This window comes from Hipposideros armiger, unplaced genomic scaffold (genome assembly GCF_001890085.2).
Source record: "Hipposideros armiger isolate ML-2016 unplaced genomic scaffold, ASM189008v1 scaffold_10, whole genome shotgun sequence".
Classification (NCBI taxonomy): Eukaryota; Metazoa; Chordata; class Mammalia; order Chiroptera; family Hipposideridae; genus Hipposideros; species Hipposideros armiger.
Genome location: NW_017731360.1, coordinates 843341 through 855167, shown reverse-complemented (window position 1 = coordinate 855167; position 11827 = coordinate 843341). Strand labels below are relative to the sequence as shown.

The 11827-nt window shown below is 47.0% G+C and overlaps 1 long non-coding RNA gene across 1 annotated transcript in view; it reads right to left on the bottom strand.

The window, feature by feature from the left end:
• Positions 1-315: 315 nt before the first annotated feature.
• Positions 316-11827, bottom strand: part of LOC109390917 (uncharacterized) — a 32602-nt gene continuing 21090 nt past the window's right edge. The window contains exons 3-4 of the long non-coding RNA XR_002125678.1: positions 568-698; positions 316-346 (exon numbers count right to left, since the gene is read on the bottom strand). This is a non-coding gene — a long non-coding RNA (uncharacterized LOC109390917). The remainder of the gene's footprint in view (positions 347-567; positions 699-11827) is intronic.

Genomic DNA, 11827 nt, shown 5'->3' with positions numbered 1-11827 from the left:
CATAGACCACCGGGTCACATAAATATTGCTCCAACTGACCCTGAGCTTGTGACGAGCAAGCTGCTGATGCAAGCCAGCAGCCCAGTGTGTGGATGGAGTTTAGTGCATGAGAGCAAAGAAAAGGTGCTAGATATCTACGCTCTTATGGTCTCAGAACACTGACCCTGGAAGAGCCCTCCGAGAACTTCTACTCCAACCTCTCCCCATACAGATAAGGAAACTGAGGCCTGGGAAGGAGAAAGGTACACACAAGCTATGAAGTCCTTGAAGACGGCATGATGACTTGTTTGTCTCTGTTTTCTCAGAACCAGCACAGGACCAGACACAGAGTAGGCATCAATAGCTGCTGAATAAATGAATGAATAAACAACAGAATGAATGAATTCAGCTGGTTGTAACAAACCTAGAACTGGAAGTCAAACCTCCTGACTGCCAAATCCTTCCTCTTTCTTCATGCCTCCCCAGCCCACCCTCAAACTTACATCTGATCAAAAATACAAATGCCCTTCCATTGTATACCCAGAATTCTCTTGGAATATTCACCCAGAATCCCCTTGGGTTGCTCACCTGGGATCCTGGCTCTTCATCTCAGAAAGTAGAACTTTTGGAAGACCAACCAAAGGCATTTTGAGGGCAAAGGCATGAAAATTCTGGTTGCTAAGGCAGCTTTTCCAAGTGCATTTGACCAAGGTCTCCAGCTGTGAAAAGGAGCAAAGAATTAAGACAGCTTTCAGTCCTCACCACCACCTTCCAGCCCTGCGTTCCCCACATAATGGTCACTGGGAGATATTAGCATCTAAATTATTTTAAGGAGATATAATAAGATTCACCCAGCAGGCCATTAATGACGAAAGAGATTATTACTGGAAAAAATCCAAGACTGACTTTGAGCAGAATTGGTTCATCTAAATGACCCTTTCCCTGCACCTCAGATGATCCTGGTCCCCAGAGATTATACAGATTTGAAAAGTAACTGCCTTGGAACATGCTCACGTTTATGCAAGAGGATCTTTCGGAAGGAATCTCTGGAGAATTAAGGTCAGGAGTGCATAGCAGTGAGATAAATGAGATGTTCCCTGAATCGTGAGAATCCTCTGTGGCAGAATTTACAGGAAGCATCTCCAGTCTCCATATTTGGCAGGCATCCAGCCAGAGTTGTCAAGTATTAGATTAATTTTAATTCAATGCAAAAAACCACATTAGTGTAGTGTTGCAATTGAGAGTTGAGACATACAAAAAGCCAAGAGTCCTTGAAGTGAATCATTCTAAAGCCTGAGCATCATTTCAAGTGTCCATCAAAACAGGCACATTCTTTTCAGGACATTCCCCAGCTATCTGCCATCTTCAAATTGTACCACTTAGCCAGGTAAATGAGCCACTTGGCAGTGACCTGAAGGGATGGAGCTGTTGATTAATGTTACTTCACAGGTACTGGTCACGGGAGTTAAAGTTCAAATTCCTTGACGTGGCATTCAAGACCCTCCATGATCTCGTTTCAAATGTCCTTCATAACATCATCTGCTAGTACAACCCTCCATGGTTTTCAGGCTGCCGTCATGCCAGCCCTTTGATTACCATTAGTAGTCTTCCTGCCACACTTTAACTTGCACTTCTCACTGAATCTGCTCCACTCAGAGCCCTGGAAGGGGGCAGCCCCAAATACCATTAATTACCAGGGCACCCCCTCTTCCAAGTCCCAGCTTAGTGTTGAGGGGGAGCAAAACATCAGACCCTCCAGGGTTCCAGAGCTGATGGAAGCTCACTACCTCACAGCAGACTGGCCTGAATTCAAGAAGCTCTGACAGTTAGGAAATTATAAAACTCTTGGGACAAAGATTATATGGCCCTTAGCCAGCTCAAGTGACTATTAGAATCCAAGACTTAAAAGAACCTGATGGTGCAGAGATACCCGTTCCTAAACCAGCATTCCTGATGGGAGTGAGTATTTGGCCACCATGAGTGAGTGACAGGCTGCTGTTGGAAGGGCAGGTGAAGCCATGAGAAGTCAGTTTCCTTCCTTGGGTCTCATTTCCCTCATCTGTGTAAGATGGGGGGACCAGAGTTGGGGTGGCAAACAGCTAGCTAATGTGCCCCATTCTCCCTTCCCCCATCCATGGCAGAAATTGCTAATGGAGGACCACGTCTTTCCTCCCAACATAGCCTCCCAATCTTTCTCAACACAGGGTTCCAAGCAATCACTACAGACTCCTTGACTGTGAAAACTATGAAACTATTTGCCAGCCCTACATATGCTCTACTGTCCCAAGTGTAAAGAGAAGTGTAGAGCATCCCTACCTTTCAGTCAGCGATGGCCGGCTCTGTCTTCCTCACATGGAATCTCTCTGACTCTGACCCTCCTGCTTCTCTCTGTCACTTATAAGGACTCTTGTGATTACATTGAGCCCACCCAGGCAATCTGGGATAATCTCCCCATCTCAAGATCTTTAATTTAATCACACCTATAAAGTTCCTTTTGCCATGTAAGGTAGCATAGTCGCAGGTTCCGGGGGGTTAAAATGTGGACATCTTTGGGGGCCATGATTCTGCCCACCACAGATACCTCATGGAATTGTGTCCAAGGGTCAGATAAAATGATGCATGTAAATAGCTTAAACCCAGTGCCCACTACTTGGTAAATGCTCAATAAATATTAACTAATGTTACTGTTATATTCCCCACTCTCACCCTGTACTTATTGCAAATAAGTGTTCAGTAAATATTAGATATTATCATTGTTGATATTGTCCTTGGGCCTCCCAGCACTGCTCCTTAGCATTGCTTCACTATGGCATTTGTTATACCATATCGTACATAATTGTTTACATGTCTCTTCCCCTGCTTCTTCAAAGGAAGCAATGCAATGGCCTCCCACGGGCCTGGCATAAAGCGAGCTCCCAGAAGAGGCTCCAGGAAAGGCTGAGTAAGGGCAGAAACCTACGGCTCTCAGGGGAGTGGGCATAGCATTGGGGTGGATCCCAAGCCTCTGACTCTCAGGACTGATGGCCCACTGGGCTGGGCATAGGGGAACTGAGCAGCATAACCCCCACTCTTGCCCCTTGATAAGATGCCAGTCTTCCAGATGAAATGTTCAACACAAACAATTAACCTTCGGCCGGCCAAGTGGCGCGTTGGTTAAGAGTTGGCTTGGAATGCCAGCTCTGAGCAGCAGGGCCCCGGTTCAGATCCCACATGAGGGCCAGTGATGCTGCGCCCTCTACAGCTAAGATGGTGAACAACAGCTCGACCTGGAGCTGGGCTTCCATGAGTTGCCAGCGACGGCGTAGGCTGCAGTGTGGCTGGCTGGCAGCTGGTGTGAGCTTTCATGAGCTGCCATGAGCCACCGTGAGTGGCCGTCCAATGGACGGCGAGCAACTGCCTCACCCGGGAAGAGCACAGTGATAATACCAATATGGGCCAGTGAAGCGACAGCCTCCACAACTAGACTGAAGAACAAAAGGACAGCAACTTGTCTGTCCCCCTCCCCCAATTCCCCAATTTGAAAAAACAAAACAAAACAAAACAATTAACCTTGATGCACAGGAGCCACGCTTAGAGCCAAGCGGGAGCTTGTTCTACATTTGGGCAAAGAAAGAAATGCATGACTGAGATATCGGCCACTGGCCTGGAAATTTTCCATTTAGCAACATCACTCTCTTCTGTTGGGAAAGCATGAGTGCTCACACACATGGATGTGCATGTACACATGTGCATGTATGTGTGCATGTATACGTGTTTGTGTATGTATGCACACATGAGCACACAGTCATGTGTGCATGGGCATGCATATGCATGCACCCATATACGCCCATGCACACGCACACTACCCTCTAGCCATATGGACTACTTGAATTCCTGAACTCATCGTGCCCTACACTGGCTCCCCCATCCAAGGCCTTTGGACCTGCTACACCTCCTTTCTGGGACACACTTTACCCTTGACTGTTTTTCACCTAGCTACCTCTTCATTCACATTTGAACTTTCAGCACTCAATATTTTTTGTAAATGACTGTTTACTTGTCTGCCCAAGCAACAAAATACACAAGTCTATTTTGCTTATGTTTATATTCCTAGTACCTAGCATGGGCCTGTCATGACTGTTTGTGAAATGAAAGGGAAGATAGATGGATGGGTGGACGGATGGATATAGAAACAAAGCATTAGTTCCTACCCAGGCTTGCTGCAGGGAAATTATTTGAGACTCAGCCCCCAGGATGTCTTGTCTGTGCCCCAAAATGGCCATAATATTGATTTCCTATGCATCGACTCCTCCAGGGCTCTTGGGGCATCTTCAGAATAAGGAATTAGGGGAACCCCATAGTTTAACTATGATCTAGAAGCACCTCCAGGATCTCCAAAGAATTATTCCATCTGGCTAGCCCAGTCCTCTCATGGACATTTAGAAACACTGTGACTAAGTGAAAGCCCATTGCTGATAGCATATCAGGGAAATCTCCCTGAGGTACAGTGCCTTGTCCCGGTCCAAACTGATGGCCATGCCAAGCTGAGAGATAACAGGGTGAGGGCTCCTGGGAGGAGCTGGTGGCTGAGGACAGGGATGAAAAATGGCTACTTCGAGCTGGGTTTCAGTGGTGGTTTGTTCTGAGACAGAACAAATGAGGTTCCTGCCCTTGGGGAAAGCATTGCTCAGACTTTTCTCTCTGGGGAGAGACAGAAGTGGACGTGGGAGGCACATAACCTGGATCATTTATAAAACATACATGGACACCCGCCCCCAACACCACACCTCCCTACCACTCCTCCACCCCCACCCCCTGAACCTGGCACCGGAGAGATCTCAGAAAAACAGCTTCCTGACAGTCTCACTTCTCTGTCCTCCATCCCAAGCCTGCTTCTTTCCCTGGGGTCCCCCCTTGGTGAATGATGCCACCATCCACCCCCTCAGAGTTCACAAACCTGTCTTCCCCAAATCTCCCCTCATTCTTATTCTGCCCCTCCCCCATCTCATGAGCATTAAGCCCTGTCAGCCCTTCCTCTTAAATAACTCTGAATGCTCCTTGCTCTCCAGCTCCTGGCCCCATCCTGGATCAGCCTTGTCATTCCAACCTGAACTGTTGAAAAAAGTACCTCACAGCTCCCCACTTTTTCAGCCTCTTCCCAACTCAACTCATTCTCCCCGAGACATCCTTCTAACATACATTCATTCCTTCGTGCAAAAAGCATCTTTTGAGCACCTATTATGTGCCACGCACTTCGTTTAGTGCTGAGAATACAAAAACAAACAAGATGCAGAGCTGGTTATCAGTCTCCTGTTCAAAGGCCTTTGATGGCATGCCACTGCCTGCACAGTAGAGTCCATTCTCCTTAGCACATCAGCAGGACCTTGCAGGATGAGGCCTCAAATTGATCCCTTTGGCCACAGCTCCCTCCAAAAACCCAAAGGTTCAATCAGCACAGAACAACTCACTGACCCCATTCCAAGTCCTCTCCCGACCCCATGCCTCACTTTCTCCCATTTCCTTCTTTCTTTCCCCTTATCCAAGTCCTTCCCATCCTTCAGTGAGAAACGGCTCCAGTGACATTTCTTCTATGGAGTTGCTATAATCCTCCAGGTTGGAATTAATCACTCAATTCTCTTCGCTTCCAAAGCATAGCTCTAAAACCAGCATTATAACATTTATTTCTTCCGGGTTTGTGTTTTAGGTAATGAGGTGGAAATTATTATCTAACGACTGCCACCAGGGTTTCTCTTAGGAAGGAAAACGTTGTCCTTTGGGAAAATGCCTTGAACTCTAGGCCCCAAGTCCCTCCCTTGGGGTTCTCATTTGTGTTCCTGGGCCGGGGGAAGGGAAGTGCCTCCTATGTACTCCCTCCACCAGGGTCCTCTCTGAGGAGATGCCACAAAGCGGAAACATGAATGAAATGAGCAAATTATGAAGGAAAGGCATTCCGGCAGAGTAAAGGTGGGCTGGGCTGAAATACTGTGATGGATTCACAGAATTAGATGCTGTCATTGGTGTGTAATCTGCTTGGGGGCACAGGAGCCTGCTTAGGACCACCTGTGGATCATGTCTGCAGGAACACACATGAGCACACGTGTGCACCACAAGTTTTACCCTGAATTTCAGGAGGTTCACAGACCTTCTGAAGCCTCGCCATAAAGACCTGGTCAGTACATGGACCCCAGGTTCAAAATGGCTGCCTTGAAGCTTAGAGGTGAGGCTGGAAAAGGCAGAAGATGAAGCCAGAGCCACAGGCAGGAAGCTGGTGAGAATGGACCTTGAATGACAGGGGGCTTGGGCCAGTTCTAAGTTGATGGGCGGCCATTGATATGTGATATCAAAGTCATTAGAGGATGCAGAAAGATTTAGGAAGAGATGCAGACAAGAGATGATAAGGGGAAGCAAGGATGCGGGGAAAGGGGACAAACTGAAGAAATATCTAGAAGAGGGGTTGTATTAATTTCCTGTGACTGCTGTAACAAATTAACACAAATTTCGATGGCTTAAAAGAACAAAAAGTTGTTTCCTCAAAGTCCTGGAGGCCCGAAGTCTGCAGTCAGTTTCAGTGGGCTAGAGGCAGGAACAGTTCCTGCTTGAGGCTCCAGGGGAGATCCCACGTCCTTGCCTTTTCTGGCTTCTGGAGGTTGCTTGCATTCCTCATGTCAGGACCCCTTCCTCCAATCATTCCAACCTCTTGTTTTGATGATCACATCTTCTCCTTCCTTTTCTATAGTCTAATCTCCTTCTGCCTCCCTTTTATAAGGATGCTTGTGACTATATTAAGAGCTCACTCAGATAATCCAGGATAATCTCCCCATTTCAAGATCCTTAAATCAATCATACCTGCAAAGTCCTGTTTGCCATATACGGTAATAGTAACAGGTTCCAGGAATTACGACACAAATATCTTTTGGGGCCATTTTTCAACCTACCACAGGGCTAGACTGACAGAACTTGGCAATATATGGGGTTGTGTGAGCTGAAGGGACAGAAGGTGTCCAGGGGGGCTCTGTGGTAGCCAGCTCGAGCTGCCACCCAATGATGCCTCCATTCATCAACACTGAGGGCAGAGAGCTGGGGTCCCCTATCGGATGTGTCCTGCAGGCCACCCAAGATGGCCAGCCATTCAGGTCTAGAGTTCAGAGGAGCCTTCAGAAATGGTCCAAGGATGGAGAGTATGCTGTCAACGGTGGGCTAGAAGAGTGAGAGTGGGGTGCGGAGAGCCGTGGAAGGAGGATAGAGCCCTAAGAGAGATGAGCAGCCCGTGAGGGAAACGTGAAGCACAGCCAGGAAGGCTGGAAGAAAAGCCAGGGACTGCAGAGTCGCAGCCACCGTGGGGGTTTCCTAGGTGAAGCGAGCAGTTCCGGTGTGGTGTCCGAGGCAGCAGAGATGAGAAGGAGAGATGAAAACAGAAGCGCTTTCATTGGACTTGGCCATTAGCAGGTTTTAGGAAAATGGAGGACTCAAAAGCCAGACTGCAAAGGACCACGAAGGGAAAGCAAAACGTGAAATCCACTAGAAAAGAGATCATGACTTTTTAAAATAAGGAAATAATTACTAACCTTCATCAAGCGCCTGCTCACCTACCTGAGTGTCTCACATTCATGATCCCATGTCTTAATCTACACATCAACCCGATGAGACGTTACTATGGTTTGTCCTTGTCACCGATGAGGAAACTGAGGCTCAGCAGATAAAGGAGCTTTCCCAGCATTACACTTTCCAGGTAGCGGCAGCACCAGGGTTCAGTCCCAGGCTGTCTGGCTGCAGAGCCCTTGTATTAAGCCATCAGGCGCCTTGGCTTCCACCCGATACCTTCACACACTTTTCACTGGTCCCCAGCTGGGTCTTCCTAGGCTCAGACACCAGACTTTTAGTAGCCCACAGGTAGGAGTGTGACTCACTCCTCTGCCTCCTTCTAGGGGCTTGGAGGGTCACTTAGTGTTTCTATTGTAGAAGTGAATCTAGCTTATTTGTACAAACTTCCACAGAAAAATCCTTCCTGCCCTATAGACATCCTCATGAGGCAAGGTCAGAAGCTGTGGCTTCTTGTCCCAGACTTCTACTGAGCAGGAAGCATGGTGGCTTTTACTGGTCTCCCTGGAGATCCCTCTGCAACCTCACGAGGCAGTCGTATTCATGCCCTGGAACCGCTGAGCTTAAAGAATGTGTAGAGCACAAGGACTGCTCAGGACCTTGGCACCTGGGACCAGGCTACCCGCGACCTGGGCTCACACAGCATTTCTGTGAGGTACGCTGCCACCTGCACAACCTGACTGGTCCTCCAATGCTCCAGTCACACAGATGACACCTTCCCACTGTGGAGGGCCACCAGCAGATGGTCCTTCTAGGACCAACCAGGACCACTCTGACCCCAACCTCTGGTCTTAGCCACAACCCCACTTCTGCCAGGCTGAGGTGGCAAATGGTTGTTCTGCCTGGCCAGGCTCCTACCAGGAGTGAGAGTGGGATGGAGAAAAAGGAGACAATCTCTTGTGTTCTTCTCAATTGCTTGGTGTGAGACCTTTGCCGTCAATCTCTATAATATTGAGAGTTAAGGGCACAGGTGCTGACATAAGCTACCTGGGTTCAAATCTGGCTCCCTTACTTACAAACTGGGGGACTTGGATGATTTTTTTTTACCTCTTGGTAGCTAAATTTCCTTATCTGTACAAGTAGGATAATACTAATAAAAGCATACCAACTGCTTAGCACACTGCCTTAACTATTACTCTTGTGCGGTACTTAAAAGATGCGATCAATCTGGTTTTGAATCCCAGCTCTACTACCTATTAGCTGTGCAGCCTTGGGTGAACTATAAACTTCTCTGTGTCTCAATTTCCTCATCTATCAATAAGGCTGATGATCATAATTGTATCTACCTAATAAGTTATTATGAGGATTAAATGAGTTAGTGCTCCTCAGTCACTTAGAAAAGTACCTGGGACAGAGTAAGCACTGTGTAAATCTTAGATATTATTATTATTATTTAATAAATAAACATTAGCTGTTATTATAAATATACATTGTATGGTTTTGACATAAACAAGATCATATTGTCAATATTGTTCTGCAACTTCTGATATTGCTAACAATGTGTCTTGCGTTTCTTAGAGGTATTTTCAGATCAACACTAAGGAGGCCCCCTGCTCTTTTGAACCACTGCACCCCTGGCTCACTGCCCTGAACTGTAAGAAGGAAGTACCCCGCTTATTTAACTGTCCCCCCTGTTAGTGAGCACGTAGGTTGTTCCTAAGTTTTCGCTTGTATAAACCATGTTGCAAGGTCATCCTTGCTCTCTGATTACTCATGTGAGTGTTTCTCCGGGATAGGTAACTACAGGGGCATGGGTGGGTTGCAAGGTACTTGCATTTTACTCTTTGATGGATGCTGCCAAGTGGCTCCCTAAAGAGGCTCAGCCAATTCACATTGCCACCAATTGTGCATGAGACTACTCATTCCCTCCCCCTTTCCCAACATGAGATATTTTATCCATATTTATAACTTTCTATCAGTCTTAAGGGGACATAGGCTTATTTCACTGTGTATTTCCCTCTTTCTCGTGAGGGTGAGCATCTTTTCATATGTTTCTAGCCATTTGTGTTTCTCTTCTGTGAGCTGCCTATTTATAGCTTTGGTCTGATTTTCTGTTGGGTTATTTGTCTTTTTCTTATTGATTTTTAAGGCTTGATGATTGATTGGATGTGGGGAATATGGATGTCAAAAGAATTAAAATTCACACTTGGTCTACAGGCTTGGACAAATGTGAAGACCACAGGGCGGTTCATTGGGAGCACCGAGGGGACAACACCCAGGTGGGGCTATTGAGTACAGGTTGGACAGAGGTTGGGGCTCCAGCCTCTGGGCTGCTGCCGTATCCCCCTGCCCTCACACACATGGAGGCTTGGCTCTAAGCGGCATCCTGGCCCTGCAGGACTCCAGGCCAGTAGCATTAGTGACCCTAATTCACAAATAGCCAATAGCTATTGAGTGCCCACCATGGGCCAGATACCATCCTAGGCAGTGGGAACACAACAGTGAACAAGCAGATAAGAACCTGCTCTTGGTGAGTTTATATTAGAAAGGAGACACAGTAAACATAAATAAACAAGATAATGTCAGACCATGAGAAGCGCTGTGCAGGCAATAAAACAGCAACAATAGACAGTACAGAAGGGGGCGTGCTTTTGGTTAGGTGGTCCGAGAAAGAGTTTTGGAGGAGGTAACATTTGATTCTAGATCTACATGATGAAAAGGAGCTCTGCCAAGACCTGGGAGAAGAGCATTCCGACAGAGATAATAGCAGGATTCGAGGCCTGAGCCAGGCAGAGGCCAGATGTTACGGGAGGGGGAAGACCAGCATGGTTGGAGGGCAACAGATATGAGGGTCGGTGGGGAGAGGTGGCAAGAGAAGAAGCTGGAGAAACAGCAAAGGGCCAGATCGGCAAAGGCCCTTGAAGCCAAGACAAAGAGTTTGAAGATTATTTTCTGGGAAAAGGGAAACTCTTAGACGACTCTAAGGTTGCTAATTCGGGATGGTCATGATATGATTCATGCTTTAGAAAGCCACTGTGTAGAGAATGGATTATAGGGAAGCAAGAGGAGAAGAAAGAAGACCAGTTCGAAGGCTACTGAGGAAGTCCAGTGGGATATGGTGGTAGTTTGGATGTGTAGTAACAATGGAGATGACGATAAATGGAAAATACAGGGCTATAGTTTGGAATGAGCCTACAGAGCCTGCCAATGGACAGATGTCAGGAATAAGGGAAAGAAAGGGGGGTCAGAACTGACTCCTTGTTGTCTGGTCTGAGAAATCGGATGCATGATCCATGATCTATTTACTTAGATGGGGCGGGGGAGGGTAGGTACTACTGATGTGGGCAAGAGCAAGAAGAAAATCAAGTGTTTTATTTTGGATATGTTAAGTGCAAGGTGCTCATTTGACATTCTAGAGGCACTGTCAAGTAGACGATTGGAAAAGATGGGTTCAGGGAAGAGTCAGAGCTAAAAGTATAAATCTGAAGTCTTCTGCAGACAAATGGCACGGGGCATATTTATTGCTTTGTGGCTTGAAATCCAACCAACCACTTCCCCAAAAAGCACCCAGATCTCCCATTTAATAGAATTCTCCTGTAGGCGTGGGGGGAGCCTAATTCCCTGTCCACTGCAGCTCTGACCAGACAGCTGGGCAAGGGGGTCACCAAAGGCCTTTGCAGCTTCTCCCCCCACTTCCTGAAGCAGGCATTATAATTTAAGTTGGGCCCATCAGACCCTCATTCATGATGTTTTGACACTCCATCAAGTGCCTCAAAGAAGGAAGGCAAGTTCAAAGGTCAGAGTCATGTTGGTGGCCAGCCTGTGTGAGGATGAGACTCTCCCTGAGGCCTGACCTTTACTGCAGGTCCTGCTGCCAAGCCCCCACCTCTTCTCCAGGCCTGGTTTCCCAGCTCCCTTCTAGTTTGGCAGCACCCCAGGAGACCTTCATTAGATTTACTTTCTGCTTACAGCAGCCAGAGTTCCTTTTTGTTGCTTATAATCAGGAACCCTGACTAATATATATAATATTTAAAGTCATGTGGCTAGATAAGACCACCCAGGGTAGCAGTATAGAGAAAGAACAGAGGAGAGGATGAGTTCTCTTACAAGTGAGCTGTCTTTGGAACAAAGACTTAGAGTCTGCTACAGACTAAATTACATCCCCACAAAATTCATGTTGAAACCCTCCCCCACACCACATCATCCCCAAAAAATGATATTTAGAGATGAGGCCTTTGGGAGGTAATTCAATTTAAATGATGTCATGAGGGTGAGGCCCTCATGATGAGATTAGTGCCTTTATAAGAAGAGGCACTTAGAGAAGTTGCTC